At 39.8% G+C, this 25928-nt stretch overlaps 1 long non-coding RNA gene across 2 annotated transcripts in view; it reads left to right on the forward strand.

The window, feature by feature from the left end:
* Nucleotides 1-25510, forward strand: part of LOC123957849 — a 29444-nt gene extending 3934 nt beyond the window's left edge. The window contains exons 2-4 of one of the 2 annotated variants that reach the window (XR_006821917.1): nt 1510-1918; nt 3744-3791; nt 25395-25510. This is a non-coding gene — a long non-coding RNA (uncharacterized LOC123957849). Of the gene's footprint in view, nt 1-1509; nt 1919-2126; nt 2283-3743; nt 3792-25394 lie in introns of those variants that run through there. The other variant, XR_006821918.1, reaches the window with a different exon arrangement.
* Nucleotides 25511-25928: the final 418 nt, after the last annotated feature.

Consider the following 25928-nt stretch of genomic DNA (forward strand, 5'->3'; position numbering starts at 1 on the left):
ACGGTCATCTCCACAGTTTTGAGCGTTTCAAGCTCCAGGTTGTTCTGACCGCACCAGAGAGCCGGCTGATCAACCTCTGTAGGCCGACTCATCACCGTCCCGGATGAGGCTGATGACTGTTGTGTCGTTAGCGATCTTCAGGAGTTTAAGAGATGGGTCTCCTGAGGTACAGTCGTTGGTGTAGAGGGATAAGAGGAGTGGGGAGAGCACACACCCCTGGGGGGCGCCAGTGCTGATTGTCCAGGTGCCGGATGTGATGTTCCCAAGCCTCACCTGCTGACTCATGTCTGAATATGTCATTATGAGATGAAAATGATTGTCCTGTACTCAAAGTATCCTCCAAATCCAAGAAATGTGACTTAGATTTGGTCCCCCTTTCAGTACAGTGCCCCAGGAACAGCGTTTGACCATATCTTAGGAAAATACAGCCAAAAAAAGCGAGGAAACCACTCTTTTTGCATTAGAGTCAATGGAGCGGTTCCATGAAAGTGTCAGACTTCAGTTAGAGCGAGTTCTATACTGCGCTGTGATTGGCCAGCTGTGTATTCGGGGCGTGGCTTAGAGAAGGGTCAATTGAGAACCAACTGGCCGAAACTTCCAGCACAGCTCTTACCAGCGATCTTTGGACCTCCACAGCAACTGAGAGTTATCTGACCGTGAGTGTTCATTATATTTTGAACTGGGAGATGAAAAGTGCAGTGTTACAAACATGTCCCCTTTATGAGAGTGAATGAGTGGAAACTGGCTAGGCCCAATATAACGATGCCAATCACCACACAATGTGCAGAACATTGTAAATGCTATCAAAGAAGCTGATGGACAGATTTTGCCCACGTTCTAAACCTTGCAGCTAAGAGGGCAGTCTCACTCAATGCAGTGTCTCGCATTCTTGGGAAGGTCAGAAAAGTGGTAACGTTTTACCACAGAAGTACCACAGCTCATGTTTTGTCACCAAGACATAAGCTAATCCATGATGCCTCAACTAGATGGAATACTACATGTTATGGCAGAAAATTGTTTCCTCTTACATTTAATCTTTTATGTATGATCTTTTAATATTATTATTGTTACTATTATTGTTATGTCTTATAAATATAGTTTTTTTTATCCTTAACCTTTCCTTCTCCTATACCTACTCCTTATGTTAGTCTGTCCACATTTACTAGGGAACCTACACTATCTAAATTATTATGCATCCCTTAGCTTGGGGCCAGATGCCCGAAGCTGCCCTAGGCGGCAGGTCTCTGGACCAGCTGTATATGTGTTTTAGTCCTTCTCTGTTTATTCTCTTTTGTTAATAAATTCTTCAAAGACAACACTTGGCTGTTATTCAATTATTTGCAATACTACAAGGATCTCACAACACACATTCTAGAGAATGAACAGCAGGTATTGTTTATCTTTTTTATGATGAGAAGATGACTGTATTTGTTTATTGTTATTCAACAAAACGCTTTTTTTGTTGTTAATGTCAAACTAGTAATTTCTGTTATTTATTCTTTCTCTTAGGGACAATGCAGTGAAGCAGGGGGAGCTGGGCCATCCACAGAACCACAGGAGAAATCCTCATCACCTCCCATGAAGAAAATGGCTATGGCAGAACTATTTGGAGAGCTTTTCAAAGCAAAGGAGCAGACCAAGCCCTTTTCCCAAATCACTGAGCAGGAGGTCAGCTCATACAAATCAGCAGACAGCATTCATGTAGATGCTGACCCACTGAAATGGTGGTAGGCAAATGGGAGTAACTATTCCTCATGTTCCAAAACACCACCTCTGTGTCCCTGCAACGTTTGTACCAAGTGAAAGAGTTTTCTCAACTGCAGGGGACATTTTAAGTGCAAGCAGATCTCGTCTTGCTGCAGAGAGTGTTGACAAACTTATCTTTTTGCAGAAGAACCTGAAAATGGAGGAATAGACAGTGAGTAACTAAACACACATGTAAACCACTACAGAGTGAATTTAAGTGACATATATGTTGTGAATAATGCAGATGCACTATGTGAAATATAGTTTCTTTACTTATAATCTTTTATGCAAGTACTTATAAGAGTGCTATTTTATATATATATATATATATAGTTTTAATCTTTAATCTATTCCTTTTATTATTATTCTCATCTTTCTAGTCTGTCCACATGTGTAGGGTTTCCTTACTAGCTGTTCCTCTCCTTGCTTTGACTGGGACCAGCCAAGCCTGGGAGAGGAGCTTTTGTTCCCCAAAACATAGAAACCCAGACTGTATAAATGATCATGCAGCTCTTTGCTCTGGGCCAGACGTTAGTGACTTGTCCTAGGAGACAGAACCTCTGATCCAGCTGATTTCTGTTGTAGTTTATTCTTTTTTGTTAAATAAATTCTTCAAAGACAACGGTTTGTTGTAACTCAATTATTTGCTTAACCCCTTACCAGGAATATAATTTCCACGACACACTGATTTTGATTTTGTTTAGGGTTAGCCTAGATTATCTGTTTATATTTATATTATTTTGTTAATGTTCAAATTGAAAATAGTATTTTTGCAGTTAATGAAAAACAAAGATTCCAGCTATACTGAAAGTTTTTTTTGCTTTAAATAGCCTGAGGAACACAAAAATGTTAATTACATATTATCAAATGTCTGTATGTAAGAAAATGTTATTCTTGCAGAGAAAATAATGATGAGAACACTAAAACTGTAATGTTATTTTTCCTTCCTAATGTGCTGAACAAACCGGACCGACCGAGCGTGACCCACAATACAAACCGAACCGTGGGCTTGTTGAACCGTTCCACCCCTAGTATTTTGTATGCTGGCTTACTTGGAACTATCATTATTATCATTAATCACACCCGAGGCCTCATTTCTAAAAATGTTCTTAGATGTATTCTTGAACTTTGTCTTAAGATAATTTCTGACAACGTGTTACGTTTGATTCATAAAAGATACTCAGCACAAAAAGGTACACACCTGTGATCTATAAATCTCAAATTAACTTGATGTAAGGCAGGTTGATGCACCTGCCTTACAATCAGTGATTTCTCCTTATATAATGTTAGCACAAATAGTTACTTTTTTCTAATTTGACACACTATTTATAGAACATTGTATTCTGTTTTTATTTACACCTTGAGTCCGATAAATTCATTTCTCACATCTTTAATTGATAATTTTATAACATTGTTCAGAAGTCTAGACTTTGCTCAGAGATCATTTCTATATCAATTGTCAAAATATTAGTTTGTTTTCCTCCATGTACTCATAGCAGCTGTAGTGTGTTTGTTTAGCCTGTTGTTGTGGTCAGAGGGGCGGTGTCACAAACTGACATCAACACATTACCTCAATTAACGAGTTAAATTAAGTCAGCGTCTCTAACCTACACTATATTCTTGTACAGAATGTAGTGTAGTGTGTGCGTACAATACACTCTCTCACAAACACACATGCAGAAACCAAAAACAGAAACACACTCGCACATTTATTCTTGAAGCTATGCTCAGCTATGTCGTCGGTGTCTCTTCTGTGCTATAAGTAAATCTCTCTCTGCTTTCATCTTCTTCTCTGTCGCCATCTCTGACATGTGGCACCAAGATGCCACAACTCGTTTTAAACATGACTCTATGTGTGTTTGTGTGTGTGTGTGTAGTGTCACCATTGAAAGCTCAAGTTCATTAGTTGCATACGTTTTTTGTACAAATGCAGCGATCATGAAATATACAAAAAATATCTTACTAGTTTGTAGTAATTGGATTCTTCTATTTTGCAGCTCGTACTATGTGAAGATATTTGGTGTCAAATGCAACACTGCAGAAAGGTATTGTATCCTTGACAGCATGGTTTTGACACTAAGAATGGATGTAGCAATTTATCAGCATGTGGAAGAGTAAAGAATTGATTTGCACAACACATGAAGGAAGAAAAACCGCAGGTTTATTTCTAAAATCAATCCCTCTTCTATGAAAAACCTTGCTTTCTAAAAAAAAAAAGACCCAAATCTTATCTTTATGATAGCTTTGGTATTGATCTGTTCATCACTTCCTTGGATCATCCCTAAGGCTTAGATGAGGATAAAACTCTCCCAGTGAAATCATCAGTAACAGATGAACAACTGTGTAAGAAAAGATCTGTTCCTTTTACACAAGACTATATACGATATAGAAAGATAAGTTAACTACAACTCCCAATTAGTATTTTAGTAAGAAACATGCTATGACCAAGCTTAAAAGTGTAAAAATCTGATTAAACATTTATATATTTAAATAAACTCGCTTTACGTTTCTGGGTCAGTGTAAAATAAATTCCTTAACTCTGATGCAGTGTTTACAATTCTGACCAAGAAATGTTCTGTATTCGCTTTGAATTGGCCCTGATTCAAGTCTCCGATTGGCTTCTTCTGCATAGCAATAGCAGCTAAGGCTCATGGGCATCCTAGAATTTGTAGACGCCTGCCATTCAAAACTGACAAGATTTCTCAAACAAACACGATTTCTCAGAAACAAACTTAAAATGATTAAAACTGATGGCTATACCATAAACCTGATAGATAAATAAAGGAGTGTTTGGCAGGCTGAAACCTGGCCTGGTGTCCTCACCTGAGACCAGCATTTATGTCGGGGGCTGGATCTTATTTCTAATAAACTGCACTGCCCGTACATTACACAACCTAGTTTAAACACTAGATGTTGCTGTTGAACAACTGCAAGCAAGCACCGTCATTGCACTTCTTAGTTTAAACACTAGAGGCGCTGCCATTTTGAACAACTACTTGACCGACAACAATGGATTAGTAGTCGAGTTTGGCCACCCCTGATTTAGGTTAACAAAAACATGCAGAAACTAAATCAAAATACTTAAGGGATGATGGTTATCACATAGGTTATGTTACAAAGCACAGTGTCACTGCTAATTTCTGACCTACGCAGATGTCATTTTATATTGTTTGTCAGTGTCAGTACTACGAGTCAGCCGCAAGATGGCGACAAAAACCGTGTGTTCGAATAGAACTTGTTTTTTTTCTTGCCAGATTTTCAACAAGTCCCGCCCTACTGTGCTGTGATTGGCTAGTACTCGCACCGGGCCCTTGTGAATGGCTAGCTTTACACCGAACCGCTAACCCTGCTGGGCTGAGCCACAGTCCGAACATAGCCACACAGCCCACCTCTGTCACTCGCCTAAAGGTGAAGATAAGTTAGGTTAGGTAGTCTGGGACTCTCAGCGTGTCTCAAGCTATGGTCGGAAGTTGTAGAAGTGTGTTGCTGCAACCCAGAATAATGGACTCTTCACCTTTGTGCCCCGCAACCCATTGTTGTTTGTAACTTATATAGTTAGTTGTATATAGTTCCAGTACAAGAACAACAAAACAAGTGTAACAGTACAAGTTCAAAAGTACAAACGTTTAGCGCTGGAGGGAATAAGAAATAATGGATTTATAATATTTAAATACAATAAAAGCTGTTAATTGCTTTTTGCTTTAGAGACTGTCAAATTGAGGAAATATTTTGTTTGAACTCTTTCATAAAGGCAAAATAGCAAGGCTTCATTTCTGTAAATTTATACTTATGGATATTTCATCTTTTTTTGCACTTCCTCGGTAGATATAAAGCTTTAAATCATTTACATACATGTTATTATTATAACATTATCTTCTATCAGTAGCCATCTGCAGCCATCTGCCTGATAAACCCTGAGCTGTCTAAAAAAATATATTTCAGAAGCTAAAAGTTTAGTTCTGTTTCCTGTGGAACGTTTCCTCCATCCTGTCAACTACAGAAACTACAGTTTTTAGTGTTGCTGCTCAGATGTCCCACGATATTTGTTGTGACACTGCTTCATGAGGAAACGTTTTTACTGGCAGCAGCCTCTCTAATCATTATGGCTGTCCCAGATTAACGATTTACATAGTCGAATCAGAATGTCAAGTCCTGCCTATAGTCGACTATAAATCATATGTGTTTTTGTGTGCGATGATTGCGAGGGGGGGTGTAACACATAGTAGCTCCGCTTTAATCTTGAGAAGCTGCAGAGCTACAGTCTCTATTTATTCAACTTACACTGTAAATTTCCAGCTAAACTGAGGCTCTCTCTCCTGCTATTCACCAGTTTTACGTGCATTACTGCTGCCGACAACTGCATGCACGTTGCGGTTACTCGGGGGTCTATTTTAAGTAGCTGGCTATTTAAAAACGATAAAATATTCTTTATGTGGTTCATCAATGGTGATAAATTACCCGAAAGTCCCGCGAGGTGTGGACAACTGGGCACAACACCAGTGAAGCTGGGGCCCCTTCTCTTCAGCAAGTGTTCCTACACTGCCACTGGACACATTCACGCTATGCTTACACATGCGCACTGACGACCCAGGGTTAGGGTTACAATTTTGGATTTATGCACGCACTTCAAAAACGTTTCTTGAAAATTTTATTCTTTTTACTTGTTTATTTACAGCATTAAACGTTGAAATGTATATTGTAATAGGCTGTATATTAACTTATTGGGGGAAAACTGGTAGTTCTATGTAAAATCAGACTTGAGCACCCCTATATGTTTCGCTACGAAGCTTTGACTGTGAGATTGACAGTCAAATCAGGCTCCGCCCATCGAAGCATTGAATCTTGGACTACTCGGGGGTTAGCCCTACTAATCATTAAAGTAAATTGTAAAAGAAAATACTCCGACATCAATAAAACACACAATAAAGAAATCACCTGGAAGAGATGCAACAACAGATCATCATATTATAATAATGCAGCGCAGTGAGGATACAGACATTTCATAGAGGAGACAAGCGTATATGAAGCAGATCTATCTTCCTGTCTGTCTGTCACTGTGAACAGATAAAGTAAAGATAGACGATTCAACGAGTAACAATAAGGTTCATGTTCAAAGAAAGTTTTTATAGCACTTCTGTACATACTCTCACACCCCGTCACTCATCCACATGAGTCTGCATCACACTTTTTAAAAAATCAATTGATGTTTTTTATAATGCCCATTAATCCGCAATTTTAATAACAATGCGACAGGTGCAGACACAGCTGGCTTTTAAAAGGAGTGAGAGATGAAACATTGGCATAATTCATGTTACCCCCAAGACACATCTGTGATTAATTGAGACTAAATACAACCCCTTTGTGCTTTGCACTTTACTTTTCACCTAGACTATGTGCTGTTTAACTAACAAAAGTGGAATTGGACCCTACATGCACTTGGCCATGCACTTTAGACTGTGAGCTATAGATCATTCAAAGGGGTGAGGGCCCTTAGTGTCCATTACTGTGTGAAAAGTTCCTCTCTATATTTCATCTGCAGCACAAAGCTCTCAGGTGTCTCAGGTATATCTCTACTTTCTTCCCCCTGGCATCTGCCCTCAGACCGGCTCATATTACATTAGATCCACCTTCTTGAGGTTGGCAACCAATCAAAATGAAACCAATCAAAAATACTCCAGAAACCAACTGCCTTGCCATTTCATAACTCTATAGGATGTAGCAAAATTCACGTGAGAGGAGTGTCAGCAGTGAATTTCATGCTGGAGGTTGTGGAGGTATTTGGAGACCAGAACATGTAGAAAAGAAATGCCAGTGTGTCCTTTTTTATGACTGTGTGAATATAACTCCCCCAGGATAAATAGGTTAGAAAATAACACTCACGCTCTCAGTAAACTGATCCGCAGTGCTTCAAACAACCATACACGCCCCAGAAGATATTACTGCCAGAAGATGTCGTGCAGTTTATATTTAGGCATGCTCTCACACATATCGAATGACTGTTGTCATTAAATTTAGAGTGTCCTGATGACACACAGACACACTGGCATTCACCAATGCATGCACATGAAACACAATTTTGTAAACACAAATATAAATTATGTACCTAATTAATTTCTGAGGATACTCTGACATGTGGAACTGACACGTCTTGACACATTCATACTATGTCAGTGCATCTAGTTCAACTTGCATCTATTTCATATCACTCTCAAAGTCTCTTTTTATTACAAATTGTCCCTCCTCCCATTCTACAACTCCTCTATTTCCTTTTGCACATCTCTTCTTTCCCAATGCTCTAATAGGATGGTGTCAGATAATCCTTGGCCTTGTTATTGTTTTGTTTTACCACTGTACTCATTGTAAGTGAGCATCAACAACAATGTGATATAATGGGGGTGGTGATGGCGCAGTGGATAAGATGCCTTTGGTGTGAGAAACCCGGGTTCAACTCCCCACTGTGACACCCACCAAAGTATCCCTGAGCAAGACACTTAACCCCTAGTTGCTCCAGAAGCATGCAACCTCTGACATAAAAAATAGCAATTGCAAGTCGCTTTGGATAAAAGCGTTGTAAAGTAAGTGAGTAAAATGATAAAAGATATAAAATCTTTTTACATGTCAGAGGCCTCATTTATAAAACAGACTTAAAATAAATTTTGATCATAAGTATGACTTGTGCAGAAAACCACATATAAGTAGTTATTTACAATGCTTACTTTGATGTTGAAATGTTTTTATATTTAAGCAAAGTCGAGACTTTATTTTCCTGCTATTTATGTAGAGGTATTGCAGTTTGGAATACGTATGCGCCCAAGCTTGTGTTGAACTTTATGAGCAATGTTATAGGGATGATCAATTAAAGGTGTGAGGAATTAATTGCCATTCTAATTCTAAATGAAAATCAGGATGCAATGTTCTATAAATAGTGTGTTAAAGTCGAAAGAAGTAATTATGGGTGTTCTTACATTATTGGAAGACAAATTAAAAAACGAGAAGTGTTCTGTTAGATTTGTGTGTGGATTGTAGAGAGATTTATAGATCTCAAGATGCGTAAATTACAAATTTACTTCTTTTAGAACCTGAATAAGCAAGGTTTAATATGCTCAGTATCTTTTATGAATCAAACGTGAGCACACTGTCTGGAATTATCTTAAGACTAGGTTGAAGTTTAAAACTAAGAACCCAGATTTAAGAATCCAACAAATAAATCTTTGTATTCTCAGCAGCATTGTATCTTTATATATATATAAGTATATGTAGAAGTATGTTTCTTCTAATTAAAAAAATATCCCACACAATTTCTACACCCAACTATCCACACCTACCTCCATATTATGTGTTGCTGCAATAAAACATATGTATACATATGCAACATAAGCAAATGCAGCCTTTGTTACTGAGACAATATTTACACACAAAAAGTTTCTTTTCAGGAAAAAGAATTTGAACAAATGACCAATGCTTTTGTTTTTCTAGTGACAACAGTCTCACATGATTTGTTACATGCAATCTGTTACCCGTGAGGCAGAAAATAGACAACAAGGCAATAACTACTAGTTGAGGCATCCCTTCACTTCCCTGTCTCTGTCTCCCTCAGTCTCTTTCCCCTTATTTCTAAAGCGCTAAATCCCTCTGTGACCTTGCTCTTTTCAATTCACCTCCAAGCTCCACATCGATGAGCTGTAAAAAAAAAAAAAAAAAACCTGAAATAAAAAAAAGATAAGTGGCTATCTGTCTTAGAGGGAAAATAGGAAGATGGGAAGATACAGCAAAGGGGATGCAGGTGGAGCAGAGGGAAGAATTGGGCAGGAAATGTGAAGAGGAGCAAGAGGAAGAAAGGAAGATAAATATGAGGTGGAGGAGATGGAATGGAGGCTACAGAAGAAGGTGATGGAGAGTAGGAATAAGGGGATTAATATGGGCAAGAGAAATGGAAGAAGAGAATGAAGACAAGGTGAGGAAGAAAATGAGTGGGGTAAGAGGAGTTGAAGGACTCTGTGGTCAAAAGAGTTGAAAAAAGTAAAATTAGGCAGAAAAAGGAGAAAATGACAGTGATGCAGAAGATAAAGAAGAAAGAAAAGGAGTAAGAACGGAGGTCGTGTTTATCCCTGAACCCATAAAATCTCTGTCAATGTAAAGACGGGCAGATGGAGGGCAAGGGAGGAAGAGAAAAAGATAGGTAATAGGTTGGAAGCAGCTGGAAGGCGAGAAGAAAGGGCAGAGGAGCTGAAGGATTCCAGTATATCAATTTGGAAGAGACAGGGTTAGGGAACGTAAGTGATTTTGTCGATAAGATGTTCTTCTGCTTCGGCCTTGACTCACGCAGCTGCCTGATCAACTGCCTCTGAGATCGTTTTTTATTCCTTAACCAGCAGCAGATAAATGAAACGTTTCACTACTGAAAGGGAGGAGGTTAAACTGCATATAACATACATATGAAACCATTCCTGCCTTTTATGCCAATGTCTCTGCAGTGAACACACATTACGTTCCGTTCTCTAAAGTGCTCAGCAAAATGTTTCTACATGTCCCAGAAACCTAGTAACACAAAAACTGTTTCTTATAGAGTATTCATTGCTTTGGTTATCACGTCTGTTAATTGGTTATGATAACAACTAAAGCAGCCGCACACGCATCAGTCTCTGCTTAGGATCAGGTTACACTTCATCATTCTGTATGTGTATATGTATGTATTTAAATCCTTGATTATAGAAATGCAAATACAAGCAGAACAAGCAAGACATTGGCTCTACCGTGTGTATGAGATTTCAAAAGACAGGGACAATGACAATAAAAGGATACAGTTTGTGTGTGAGAGAGATGGAGAGAATATGTCTTTTTTTATATCTGAGATTGCCAAGTACAGTGTACATTACAAACTCAGTGGCTGTGGTGGAACTGATTTAGAAAGCACTTACATACAAGCACACACACATGCATGTGCAAATGTTCGCTTGCATTTTTGTGTGCACACACACACACACAGACAAACACAAAACCGCACACACTTGTAGAAAAGCACTCTTCACATACAGTATGCACTCTTCACGTATGCACTCACACACACACAGCAGAGTAGACAGATGCATGGTGACAGGGCTTCAGTGCACTGGATTAATATGCTTAATGTTCCACATGTCAAACTGCATCATTGCAATCATGAACATTTCAGCCATCTCTCTCTCCCTCTCTCTCTTAAACAGTCTCTCTCTCTGATTACTTCTAACACCACAGCTAGCTGTCAAAACATCAAGCCATCTAGTCAATCAGTTTGTCACCTGCAAACAACAAGCTGCCAACCCAACACCCGCCCACTCGTGTACTTGCACAAAATGCCAACCAGCCAGCCACCAGCATAACTACCCAGAATGCCAATGCACCACAACATTAGCCGGCAAACAAGGCAACCAGTCGGCAAACCAACTAGCCTCACTTCCAATCACATTATTAAATACAGTCAATAATCCAAATAGCTAATAACTATCAACCCATACAGTTCATCAGTCAGTTAAACCAGTTCCCAACATGACACTCAGCTAGGTTACCAGACAGCCAACCAGCCAAATCATCAACCAGCTAGTCAGGGTAAATGAGATAATATCCATAATATACTTTAAAATAGACAAAGACATCCGCACATACTTTGGGGCAGTTATCAAAATACTGCATTAGATGTGTGCAGTCATTGAACTTGTAGACATGTACAGTGCATGCGATCAAATTTTGAACAGCAGGCGGCCATCTACATGGGATGTCTGTGAAGATTCTCAGTCATCCAGGTCATAGTTATCCAAAGAAGGTTAAAGTCAAGGGCAACTGGACCCTCAAAGGACTTCTTCAGTTCTGACTGACTGATAGGGAAACTAAACTATTTAACCTCAGTGGGGTCATTTGTCAGGATTGTCGATACCGCTGGTTTGTTAGTGTTCCTGGCTGTTGTAACAACAGTCGTTATGGTCGTTAGGAATACCCGATGTTTGTTGGGTTTCCTGGGAAGTGATGAAAGGACAGCATTGTAAGTGGGGGATAAGTGGTGGCGTGGACCCCCTCCTTTGTTCAGCGACGGCTTCTGAACCCGGTTGTAGATGGCTTCCTTAACACCTCTTTCAAACCATCCATCTTCTCTGTCTAAAATGTGCACCTGGTGGTCCTCAAACGAGTGTCCTCTGTCCTTCAGATGTAAGTAGACTGCAGAGTCTTGACCTGAGGAGTTGGCCCTTCTGTGTTGAGCCATGCGTTTGTGTAGTGGTTGTTTAGTCTCCCCAATATACAGATCTGTGCATCACTGCATTGAACTGCATACACTAGATTGCTTTTCTTGTGTTTGGAGGTGCGGTCTTTGGGGTGGCATCTGTCTTAGTGTGTTTTGGGGTTTAAAAAACACAGGGATGTTGTGTTTGTTGAAAATCCTGAGTTCTCTGATACTCCAGACACATATGGAATCACAATGTTGTTGCGTTTGACCTTCTTTTCCTCATCCCCTGTAGTTACATGGGAGCTTCCAACATTTCTGTCATGCAGACCCATGCAGCTACATGGATGTGGATATTTGCCTTAGGGGCGTAATCACACTGATGTCTACTTAGCAGGGAAGAGTGACCTTTTTCAGTAACTAAGGGGACTTTGAGTTGCATCCATCTTGCATTTTTGGAGTTGAAAAAGTTCAGCTCTGAGCTGATAAAAGCTCTACATCCTTGCAAATTTCTCTCTGCTGTCCAGTCGACACCAATCATCAAAAATGGAGGAAGGGCGCAGACTGGGGTCAGGTTGGAGACCTCTATATTTAGTGTCATGCCTACCCTGCCAGTCACATACAGGCAGAAATCGACCAGCTTGCTGCCAAGCATTCAGGTAGCCAATGCTTTACCAACCAGTCAGTTGTCAAAGAGTGAGCCAGGCAGATAGACAGCTATTTGACATATAAGACAATCAACCAAGCAAAGAGCCAACTATCCACCCGCATATAGGCATTTTTATAGTTTTAAAAACACCTCCAAAGTGGACAGAGAAAAGCAGAACCTGTGACAAAGGCTACGGGGTTGTTAAGGTACCACAGTGGAAAAGGCCCTATTGTAAATAACTGTCCCATCCAACCAGTTTACCTGCTAGAAAACCAGTCACCAGCCCACAACTCCCACCCAGCCTCACAGGTAAAAAGCCAACATACCAGTCAGTGCCAACTGTTAAGCTGGTCATTCAATGTCGATTAACAGACGAAGGTCAAGTCCATAAGAGGTCTGACACATGGAGAATGCTGCTGCCATGAAAAGGATGCCATGTGTTAAGGCCATAGGGCAGGTATGCATGAGTGTGCATGTAGAGGTGCAGATAGGAGGTGTTGAGGAAGCTGAGGATCAAAGGGGAAACAGTCGCAGTATCTCCAGTCATGCCATTTTAGAAACCCCCTGCAGCTGGTTATGGCCACAAACCTTCTACCTTAGGTGTTGTTTATTTTGGCTCCCTGCCCAAGATGGCCACCAACCAGCTGACACAACCAATATATACTCATATACTGGGACTCCAGTGATCACTCATGATTGTTAAGACACCCTGTAGCTACAGTGGCTACAACTGCCTGGTATACACCATAAAAATTTTTTTTGTTTTATCAGTAAACAACAGCAGGCTTGAGTTTGGGGAAATAGTTTTATGACAGTAAGATTGCTGGGTTGAATACCAAGGTCAGTTAGGAGTGACGCTTCCTTCCACAGCATCTATTGTTGATTTGTCCTTGAAAAGGACAGGGAATCCCAGACTGCTTCGGCATAGCTATTAAGTGCCTAGTGTACTGTCCTAGTGCACCGGGTAGCAATAAAACTTTATTTCTATCACACATTTCACATAGACAAGGTTCTTTACAGGCAAGACTACTTCTGTGAGGCATAGATGGGCAAGGATAAGCAGAGAGAATACATTCAAAATAAAAATATTAAGAGCAATGATTGCCAAAAGAGACAAAATAAGTTTTAAGAGAAACTGCCATAAACCTTTGCAGGAGCTTGTTTGTTCACCTTCACTATCAGGCAGACAACAGCAAGTGTCCTTTCTTATAAAGCACCCCAAAATGTATCATTATGTGACCCAGACTAGAAGAATTTAACAAACGCTAAAAAGCCTATTCCTTCCTCAGTAACGCACAAGATCGGATCCTTATTCCTGGTGTTTTTGGGTCACGGTCTACCTATTTAAAATCAAATCAAGCATTTGCCAGGGTTTCCACTGGGTCTTAAATTTCAAAGTCAAAATATAAGGCCTTAAAAAGTCTTAAATTCGCTTAAGTCTGTGTTCTAGGTCTTAAATAATTTTAAACAGGTCTTAATTTTCCAACATCCATGTAACGCTACATCTTATGGTCATTGAAATTCTCCCACAGCACTTTAGAAGCTTTTTACTCCCGTGGTGTTGGAGTTCTTTCTTTCGCTAGTCCAAATATAATTTGCTGTATAACGACTACAAAGACCAACACGCAGCTGTCGTGTTATTGCCCTGGGTCTCTTTCGGATTGTACCACAGACTTAAAACGGATTTATTCTTCAGCTGTGCGATAATGCAACCTTAGCGACTCTTGCCTGAAAGAAACAGAGCTTAGTGCTTGGTTCAAACCAGTTGCTAGCAACGTATTTGAAAATCCACTTTCCCAGACAGACCTAAACCTGTCTGCCTACAATCCCGTTTACTACTCTATTTTGGAAATAAATCATTGAAATGCATGCTCTGTTGCCTTCACCTGCCTTTGTGGGCTTTCCCTGTTCCCCTATGTGTCACAAAGTGCTTTTCAGCAAAACAACACTGACTAATAATATTGTTGTTTTACTTTTTTTTCTCTCAGAAGGAAATAATTGCTTGGATTTTAGCTTTTTTCACCCTACCAGATAGTTGAATAGCTTCATTTATAACCTCTCAATGACAAGTTAGTTTGTAGGTCTCCTCCTCTCGCTCTGAAGCATCTTTCCAGTGAGGAATTTTTATTTTTTTATTTTGTGCTGTGTTTGCTGCTCATAGCTCTTATAGCATTTTAGTGGTTCTACCAAAATGAAAAATGCACTACTGTCACAAAATTGACTAAACTATTAACAAAGCATCACAAAGATTAGATATTTTACACACATCTCACAAATTTTACAATAAAATAAACACAGCTAGACTTTTAGTAGTACTCAACCTACAGCAAATAATCATCCAACTCTCCAGCTACAATTGCTTTATGGAGTTTTATAGTAAGATTCCGCTCTTATTTAACTGTTCAACCTGGTGCTAACTGTTTTGGTTCACTCTCACACCTCTCATGCCATTGATGTTGGCTGCAGCAGGCAGTTGTTTTGGGGGAAAATAGGTCTAAAAACCCACTGCACACTACCTTCCATGCACCAAACAGCAGGCAGACACAGTTACAGACTAGCTGGTGAACATAACGAGGAATTAAGCAGCTAAAGCGAATAAAAACATTCTTGCACACAAGAATATTTGACCCACAGAACAAATGATGTGTTCCACCTCTACTGCTTTCTTAATAACATATTGCCTCTAAATCTCTTTACTACATGTTGATGTGAAGAAACACATATGTGGTTGTTGTTCCAGAGTCTGTTATAATAAAGCTTACATGTCAACACTGACTCAGACTTACACTGTTGTCATCAAACAACAAAACTGGTTATAGTATAAGCAGCCAACATCCCAACAAAGGATTTCAACCAAAACCCAAACACTGCTGAGCCTTTTAGGGAGATGGTGATTTAATCAGAGTCCATGGGAAGCAGCACTGCATTACTGACTCATCAATTTACTGTACTTTTTTTTACTCAGCTAAATCCATGGCAAAATCACCTGGCAGCACCTGCTACTGTCAGTTTGTGTTTGGGTCTGATTTGTGTTTGCCAGAGTTTTTTTCCTTATTTTATTCTATGATTCCTTTGTACCTTCCTTGCTCAGCTACTATTTACTCTCAGTAAAGAAACTGTAATTTGTCTGCCATAGTGCTGTAACCTCAGACCTACAATATGAACTCTACATCATTGGTTTCCCATCTAGGTTGTGAACTCACTTTAACTCATGCTGTATATTTGTGTCAGCAAAACAGCGAAAATGTAAACCTGATCCTGGAAACTAGCCATATGTTGCTGTATGTGCAAACCATTAAATTATGATACTAATCCATATGCCTCAATGGCCTGACTGGAGCAAAGATTATTTTGTATAATGTTTTGGGTAAGAAACCCCAGTTTAAATTGTGAATTAATTGCTTCAAGGCTTCAGAATTGGGATATCTTACTTTGTTGTTGATGAGCCCTCATTCTGCAGCATACCTGTGCGTCTCGCCACACCTGATCATTGTTCTGACTCTTATACTTTTACGTGTTCTCCACCTGCTAATTATGTGTCCTGCAAATAGGCTACATGTTAGCTAATATAGCTAGATAACAATAGTTAGCAAACCAGCATAGCCAAGCTGTTGTAGCTTGTGTCTACTAATACGGCATAATAAACTCATCTTTCTTGGAAAAGAATGTGATAATAAAAACATGTTTAACATGTATGTGTTTAGCAAAGATATGGGCAGTGATTTAGAACTACAAATCAGGATGAATATAATTAATCATCTAGTGCTTTCAACTGTCTGCTTTCAGAGATTAAGTGGGAAGAGGCACACGGATTCTGGCTAAAGTTATGAACAATGGATGGCACAGATATGCTGGACAACCCACTCTGCTTTTATGAATTAAAGTGGCACCTTTTTTACACGTTACGTTTTTAGTAATTTGTTTTTTCTGTAGGTAGAACTAGTGTTTCATTTTAAAGGTTCAAGTGTGAGTGAATGATGTCATAAATGATTTCATGACACCCCTAAATCCACAATCAACCACCAACACGCCACAAGTTGGCACGAGGTTGTGCAGCTTTGTTTCGTCTCATTGTAGATTTACTTTTAAATATAGTAGCATCTGCACTTTATCATAAAGATTGGTTTGGTGTGAGGCCATAATATTTGTCCAAATGTGCGCACGGCTTTAAATGTTTAAATATAGGAAGTAAATAGGGGTCATTCATGTAATAACCATACTTGCACTGCACATAAGGCAATGGCAGAGAATGTATTATGTCTCAACAGAAAATTTGTAGTATTTGTAGTTTTGTTATCAAGCAGGGAAACAGTTGCTGTGGAAACATCATACCGGGAATATTTTGGATCCTGTGCTTCCAATCCTGTGTTTTTCCACATAATCAGCAGATACCAGACAAGACAAACATTTCCTTGCTTGGTTGGCATTCGACACAGGCAGATGCTGGAGTTTGCTCCCTCTGTTCTCTGCCTTAGAGAGAGAGAGAGAGAGAGAGAGAGTGAGAGAGAGAGAGAGAGAGAGAGAGAGAGAGAGAGAGCACTAGTGTGTGTGTGTTTACACTGTCTCGACACTGACATATGAGCTTATTCAGGACCAGGCCAACTTTAGTTCGTAAAACAAAATAACTATCTATCCATTTGTCTATCCATTTTTATGTCTGTACTTCAGTTAGTGTTACGGTCTTCCCTCTGGCTACTCTTCTGTCCACTTGCTGTGTCCAACTACCACCACTAGGGGGCTATGGGGAGTTGCAGATTCATTCAGATGTCCTCAACAATGCCAGTAAACTGCCAGTAATCTGTCTGTCTTTCTGTCTTTCCCTGATGTGAGACATGGAGCCATCATTTAATGTTTTAGTCTCCTACACAGACTTCCTATTAGCACTATGTGAAGGGCAATTACACCACATACACACACACGCACACACACTGACTCACACACAATTTGTAGCTGGACAATATGCTGTGACAGTGAAGGTGGAAAACCCTGTTAGAACATTTCCTAAAGGTGAAAAGATCTTTTGAAGGGTTACGAATCTGTTGATGAAGCCATAGGTCACCAAGTGTGTGTTTGGAAGAAGAAACAAACATTTAGAGGGTCGATCGCCGTTTAAAGTTTGTGTCATGGTTCAGCTCATGAGTCTGTCAGTATGTCAAAATAAGTGACTGGATGTAGTCTGATGATCAAACTGTTTGTTTACTGCAGAAATTACGCGAAAAGGCTGAAGTCTGTAGCATTATATTTAACTGATAGAAAAAGAATGAATGAATGCAGTGTTACAATGTGAGAGGGTTTGTGTGTCTCGATGAACCTACAGGGAATTATCACCCAAATCTGCAGATCCCCTCGGCTTTACAGAGATTCGGTTGTTTCGTTTTGGTTTTGGTTCACTCTCACTACTCTCATAACGCCATATTTGGCTGCAGCAGGTAGCTGTTTTCAGTGAGAAAGCTCTAAAAACTCACTGTACACTCCCATCTGACGGCCTAAAAGCAGACAGAAAAAGAGTTAGCAACAAGCTGGTGAAGACACTGGAGCTTTTAGCAGCTAAAGAGTCAGACATTTCCCTCAGGAGTTGGTGGAGACCAAAAACAGAGCTAAAAAAGGGAATATTGGACTGACATTCAATAGGTGGCCTGAAACTTGACTCCAACTGAATGCTGGTGTTGCTCTATAACTGCTGGATGTCAATATCATTTAATTACCCTTGCCCATTAGTTAGGCATTGAGGTAAAGAGTTAGGACAAACTTATTTTGTTTCCTGCCCTTACTTGGTAATCTCTTTTCGCCATGGTCATACCCATTTTTGCTGTTCAACAACAAGGAAGTTTGCCCCTGATAAATACCATGCATAACATCCAGGGCTGGACTGGGACAAAAATTTTGGCCCAGGCGGCCCACCAAAATCGGTCGGACACCCCTCAACAATACACCATCCTTCCATTTAAGGGCTCAGATCAGGGGTGTGACGAAACACTTAGCCCATGAGAAGTAACATTGCACAAGATTCGGGCCATGACAACAAGACAAGAATATAATTTAATAGGCCTATTATTAAGAATAAATGTAAAAATAAATTGATGAAATAGTCCCCCAGAAGATTTTGAGCATTAAACACTTATTCTCCTGCATTCTGGGGACATTTTCTGGAGACATTTTCTGCGCCAGGGAAGCACAAAATTCAGGTGGCAGGTGATAATTCAGAATATAAAAATACAATAGGATATAATGCAATAATCAGTAGCTTATTATTGTTTTTAGCCTAGGTTACTATATTTACATTGCATTCCAGGCTTATTGTGCAAATAAACCTTTTTCATAGCATTTTTATTTGTTAATTAACATTCTTGGTGCAAACAATTTTTCAGAACATTTTCAACAAATGCTTTCAAATAGTGGTGGGTAGCCTACATGTCCCCAGCGTCCCCAGCGTAAATGATCCTCCTCCCTGCTCCCTCTCTACAGGATGAGTTACTCCATGCTTACCACTTCATCTCCACTCTCCTCCTGCTCTCTCGCCCTCAGCTCTGTCACTTTGTTACTTTGCTACGCTGTCTCATGACTCCTCCTCTGCCTGGCAGTGGCCACGGCTCTCCTTTACTCCATCAATTGCCTGTGCCTGCACTACGTCAGGTCCTGCAGTTGATGTTAAAACTACTGCAGCCCCAGTAGCAAACATATAGGTTGTTTTCACGCATTTGGCAGCATCCGTCTGAAGATTTCTTTTTATTTTGGGGGGGGGGGGTAACACAAGAAACAGAGAGCAGACGGGGTGGGGGCTAGTAAGAAATGTGATTGGGTCGTCTCAGTGTCAGTATAGAAAAATACCCAATGGGCCGCTGTTCATGCTTTATGGGACGATCGTTGGCCCATTTTTAAAAAACAGTTATATATACATAATTTACGTTACATCGGCCCCAAAGGTGTGTCGGCCCACCGGGCATTTGCCCAGTATGCTAGATTTCCAGTCCAGCCCTGCATCTATCAAATCTATGTTGGGTATTTATCAGTAGGCTATCTTTGTGTGCATATCCACCCATATATCAATCCTGAACGTGTGGACAACCTGTGATGTGTCAAAGTTTTTACCAAAGACAACAAAAAGACATTTTCTTTCTGTGTGTGTGCGTGCTAACAGCTCTCTCGTCTCTCAGACTGAATTTATGCTGCTCCTCTTCGGTCATCTATTAAACATGAGCATTGGTATCTGGCTGGCAAGTTGCTGCTAGCTGCAGCCACGCTGTGTTTGGTGATGAGGTGATTCGGAGTTCAGAGAAGTGAGAAATAATTTTTTTGGCATATTATGTCAAAACAGCAAGAACAAAGAACATGAACAGATTTCTTGAACAGATCTTGAAAAGCCAAAAGAGGCTTCACCCTTGCTATTGGCGGGCTGTGTCTTCTGTTTGTGAGGCAATCAAATAACCTTTAAGTGGAGCTAATTAGTAGAGTTTCAGGAGCGGGACCACACATCAATCACATCACTGCCGGCATTTCCATAAATACCCACACGACCCATCTCCTATTCTTCACTCTCGCTTTCTGAACCCTCACTCTTTTCTCTGTCTGGTCTTCTAATCTCCTTCTTCCTCTCCATAGGGTTATAGGGGGTCCGTCGTGATTTCCCTATCGCAGCTTCCCCACAACACTTTCGAATGTCTATTCAGCAACTGCAATCCCCGTACATCTTTCTGTTTTGATCATTAATAAATCACTTAATCGTATCTGTTGATTGTGTGGTCCTTGCTAGTGAATTTCCAATAACACAGATCATCAAGGTAAATTTGCCTAATGTGGACAAAGCAAGTTTTTCACCTGAGACAGACTTTGTTCATCTGAACACTTGCAGGAAACTATTTTGCTGTGTACCAAGATACATTCCAACAAACATTTCAAAGAATCCCCAGAGTTGAAACAAATGAAACTACAGGAATAAAGAATAGATTTATAACTGACTATTTTGCCCCATTGCAAGCTGAACAAATCTAGCCAGATCTACACTAGTTAGTTCTACTATATACTTTTATACTTTTCCAATAAGGAAAGACAACATTGTACTCACCATTTGGAAACATGGTGATATTGCAAAAAAGAGGGCAGATGGGCCAAGAAACATGACTGGTCAGATGATCATACAAGTTGTAAACACACTCCTTGGTTAGCAAAACGTATTTAGAGGAGAGAACAGTAAAATAATAACCCAATCTGTCTGTTGAAAACAGCCATCACAATTTACAGAACAACATTCTGGTTCAACTTTGACATACCGTGCTCGCTTTAGTTTTTCTGTGTAATGAGGGATAATTACCAAGATTTTGGGTGCACTCACTTTTGGTTTAACTTGAAAATGAAGTGGAGACTGCTCATCTTTCTTTATTGTAGCAATGTTGCCATATTCCCAGAACTTGTTGTCATCAGATGTTATCATAACAGGAAGACACAATAGACAAAATAAGCCCCATGTTTAACTTCAGCTATTGCTTTGATTAATACTCTCTACAATAACCAAATATTTCAGTTTGTCAATTTTCAAGTATGTCAACAAAGTAAAAAAATCCACTATAAAAGTACTATATTTAAAGTTCTACACAAGTAAATGTACAAAAGTGTTAACAGATGGTATCAAAGAAGATACCTCAAGTATAGAAGATAGCTTGAAAAAAATTGTAACGCAAACAAATGACCCCTGTGACTGATATATTTTATCGTATATTACATTAAAAGATAATTTCTCTGCCTAGGAGTCTGACATTGTTTTAATATAAAATCTTAATCTGAAAAGTAACTAGTAAATGCATTAGTCAAATATAGTGGAGTAAAGAGTAGACTATTTCCCTCTCAAATGTAGTGGAGCGGAGAATAATGTAGCATAAAATTATCAAGCCTCAAAATTGTGTAAACAGAGTGTGTGTGTGTGTGTGTGTGTGTGTGTGTGTGTGTGTGTGCGTCGAGGGGGTGGTCTCTATGCTCTATGTTACATATTCTATAAAGCGGACATGCACACATGACCATAAAAATTTATGTTTTCCAGTGACATCACACATGTTGGTGTGTAAAAGAACAGATGAAGTTTGTAGATGTGGAGTGTGTATGTGTGTGTGTGTGTGTGTGTGTGCTGCCCTACTTCCAAAAAGATCAATATTGTTATAAATTAGACTTGGGGGCTGAAACGGGATGGTGACCTCTGGTTCAATATGAATTTATCTGTACATACACACTGTGTAATGTGTTTGTATTGTGTGTGTGCGTGTATGGGAGTGTGCTTTGGCAAGTATGCTTCTGTACAGTTTAAAAAATCCCTGTCTGTATTCGAGAGTAGGTGTATTTTATGTGCTTTTTTTTAATGTTTAGTAATACATGTGTTTGTACTGGAGTTGTGTGTGTAATGGTGTATGCACGTGTGCTTCTGGTTAAGGAAAGATGTACATTTGTGTTTTTATGTGTATGAAAGTTTATTGTTGTTGTTGTGGTGCAACACTAGTGTGTGCATGTTTGTGTGTGTGTTGTTCATTGGTATATTTGTGTGAATGTATATCAGTGTGTGTTTGTAAGTGTGAATGGTATGACTGGGGACAAGGGTGTGTGTGTCTGTGTTACAGTGTTGAATATGTCTGCTGGATGTCCTTTTTGTTGTCTTATCAGGTTTAACTCTGAGCAGAAACACTAACTGTAGAAAATGAACATTGTTTTGTTTCCTAGACGCATTTTTGCTGAATGGTCACGGTCAGCAGCCTTGACAACAAATACATTGCATTTCCTCTGAATGCTTCACAATGAAAGGGACCATGTGCTTAGCCATTTGAAGGTTTTTAATGTGAACTGGCAGCAGTAGGAAGTTTTGTGTTTGCATTAGAAGTGACTTAATACTTCTTCGAGCTGTAGGAGAGGAAACACTAAACAGTTGTCAATGAGCAACAGTAGAGTTAGCGGTGATGAGGACTACAGTGCACAGGGTATGGATAATCCAAATGAGAAAGTAAGAAAAAATATGCTATGATAAATGTGGACGTCCTGCCGTCTGGATGACGGATTGATAACAGTCTATAGAAATATACTTACAATACAAAATAAAGACAAAGTTGAATGAAGAAATTTTTTTAGAATAAATAAATGTTATCAAGACAATGAAATAATGAAAAAACATTTGTTCTGACAAATAAATAATAAAGATAACTCAGCTATTCACAGACCAGCTTTCACTTAAAAGCCCTGGATAAAGAAAATGCCCCGAAGGACAGTGACAACAGCAAACAGTAAAATGTTTATGTAATGCTGAAAAAGTCATGGAATGATAGAGGAGAGGAAACAAATGCAGAGGAGAGAAGGTGTGAAAGTTTGTGTCTTGTTGTGTTTCCTGTTGACGAGAGGCCTGCTGTGCTGATGATGGGTGACACATTCAGGGTCAAAGTTACAGTGAGTGACAGCGTGTGCACGGCCTCCGGCCTGATAGCCATGACAGACAGGTGGAGAGACTGCTGGTAGTTAGATAGTTGGGTATCAGGATCAAAGACTAAAACTGGGAGGTGTTGGTCTGCAGTATGGTCCAGTTTCACTGGTGTGGTGATGATGATGATGATGATGATGATGATGACACTTGTAGTAGCATTGCAGCTTTCGCAGTTGTAGTATTTATGGCTGTCATAACAAAAAGAGCATGGGTACAGCATACAGTTTTGACAGTAACTGCTCTAAAACTAGTTGCAGTAGCTTAAAGTTGCAGTATTTGCATTATACCTGTAGCGGCATTAGTGCCGGCAGTTGCAGTCGTTGCAGCTGCAGTTGTACTGTAGTACTATTAGTAACAGTACTTATAATGGTGGTAAAAGCAGTATTAATGGTTTTCAGTGCAGTAGTAATATTAACAATAGGTAGGAGTTGTAGTGTTGTAGTGGTGGTGGAGGTACAGTAATAGTAATAGTAATAGTAGTAGTTGTACTATTAAATAGAAGCAAAGCAGACAGTCTGCCAGTCTCTTAATCTGCATAGTCCCTGCAGTGGTCATATGTTGAACCTCCTGCCCTTTTTAGACAGATGATAATGCTGTAATCTGAAGTCTGCATACACGTATGCACACGCACACACACACACACACACACACACACACACACACACACAGCCATAACTCATTTCATGATTCCAGATAGCCTGACATGTAGTCATTATATTCGGTACATATTCTGCCTCCCTCCGTCTTTCTTTAGCACTACTGTACTACTTTAGTAGAACTACAGTGAAACAAACACAAGTTAGGAAACCAACATATACATTTGTACATTCAAACTGTGTTGGGATGATAAATGAAGTGGATTAAATATACAGTATGCCTTACAGTCAAGCATATTCTCCATTTAAAAACGCCTTTCATCTGTAGTATGGGTGTGCATGTTTACCTGCATTAGGATTGAACACAGTTAATGAGTAAACCGCCACCGTTTCAAACACACTGTTGACCTTCATGACTCCCGCTCTCCTTCTCACCCTTCATGCCTTTGCTGCTGTGTGTCGCTCACCCGTCGTACTGCTGATATGCTTACTGCAGCAATCTGTTTCCTCAAAGGCAAACCATTAACAGCAACATAGCATCATGAAACGGTGTTTGCCTGATAACTGAGCTACACCTCATTAAAACCCCAACACACACACACCCACAAACACACACACACACACACACACACACACAAATGACTTTGTCAAAAGATCAAGTGTGGTCTTGATAAGGAGCTGTGACCGACCTCAGTTGCCTTTAAAAAGGGATCAAAGTCACACAGAAACAGCCAAAGGAGGCTCGCCACAAGACTGCTCTTTGTCCCTTTTAATTCATTTCTTTTATTCACATATTTGATTTATTATAGACAAGAAGTGTAGTGATTTATCTGTCAACAATGAAGCTGGTGAAAGGTGGTGGAAAAATAAAAGAACTACAGTAATCATGTCAGCTTATGTTACCAAAGCTGTATTTCTTTATTAAGCCTTGTATCTGTTGTACATGATATGGCCAAACGAATGTGGCCGTTTGAACAAAGGAAACGGACCATTACACCCATATGTGATTGCTGAGTGTGATGAGGTCTGGCTGACACTCGATGTTCCAGTTCATCCCTAAGGTCTTGCATGGGGTTGAGGTCAGTGGGTTGGTCTGTGCCAGCCAGTTCTTCCAGACCAAACTTGGAAAACCTTTATGAACCTGGCTTTGTGTACGGGAGCATTGTTATATTGAAAATTATATCTCCAAACTGTTGCAACAAAATGTTCATTAATTGAAACTAAGGGGCCTAGCTGAAAACTCTCCATTACCAAAAGTACAGAGAAGTATGTCATCAGTGTCTACATATTTTAATCTATGCACTCTCACCTTGAATGAAGTTTAAATATTTTGATTGCATACGTTAAAGCCTTGATTCCTGCTGTCATACTGGGTTTTTGTTGAACGAGGATTTGCTGGCGCTGAGAGTTTCCATCACATGACCAACTGTGTGTGATTATGTGTGTGTGGCTAGTAGGGTTGTCTAGTGGCTACCAGCAGAGTTATTGATGCCGGTGACCTTCAAGCCCTGAAATGACGGTGGTCTTCTCAATAATAGATTGGACTGCTATTATGGGGAAAACTGTGTGTGTTTGTGTGAGAGAGAGAGAGAGTGTGAAAGAAAATGACAGATATATATAGTTCTTTAGAAGCACATTTGCGAGTGTGTATGTGTGCTTCTGTCTACTTGTGTGTTTTGCAGCATCTGCACCGTGAGTGCAGTGAGGAAGTGCAGGGGGAGTTCATGGCTACGGTACACATGCTGCATATTTTTCTCTCCACAGGAGGTGCTGGAGAAACTGAAGAAGCAGAGAGATGCATGGGGAGGTGATGAAGATGTGGGAAGGGGAATGCAGAAGAGATGAAGCACCTGAGGTGAGGATGAATGTGTTAGGAGGAGGAGGGGGTGATCATGAAGAACAGGGGAATGGGACAAGTAATGTGTTCTCATCAAATACATTTTGTATATGCTTCATGATATGGGTGTTACAAATCCCCAACCAGCAATTATCAAATACAGTACATCATTTGCCAGAAATAATATCTATTAGTAGTCCTATTTTTGTGGATATCCATCCATCCGTCCATCGTCAACTGCTTATCCTGCATACATAAATATATAGAACAAAGTTTAATATAACTAATTTAACGTGCCCAGCCCAATAAATTATATAACTCACCACTTTCTTTTTCTTCTTTCTTTACACCTGGTTGCTGCTAATCACTGATCTATCTGGTATTAAATCCACACAAAATGTATGCATGGGCACAGAAAACAATACTACATGAAAGCAGCCCACACTCACATAGAAAACACC

Source organism: Micropterus dolomieu, linkage group LG19, assembly GCF_021292245.1.
Source record: "Micropterus dolomieu isolate WLL.071019.BEF.003 ecotype Adirondacks linkage group LG19, ASM2129224v1, whole genome shotgun sequence".
Classification (NCBI taxonomy): domain Eukaryota; kingdom Metazoa; phylum Chordata; class Actinopteri; order Centrarchiformes; family Centrarchidae; genus Micropterus; species Micropterus dolomieu.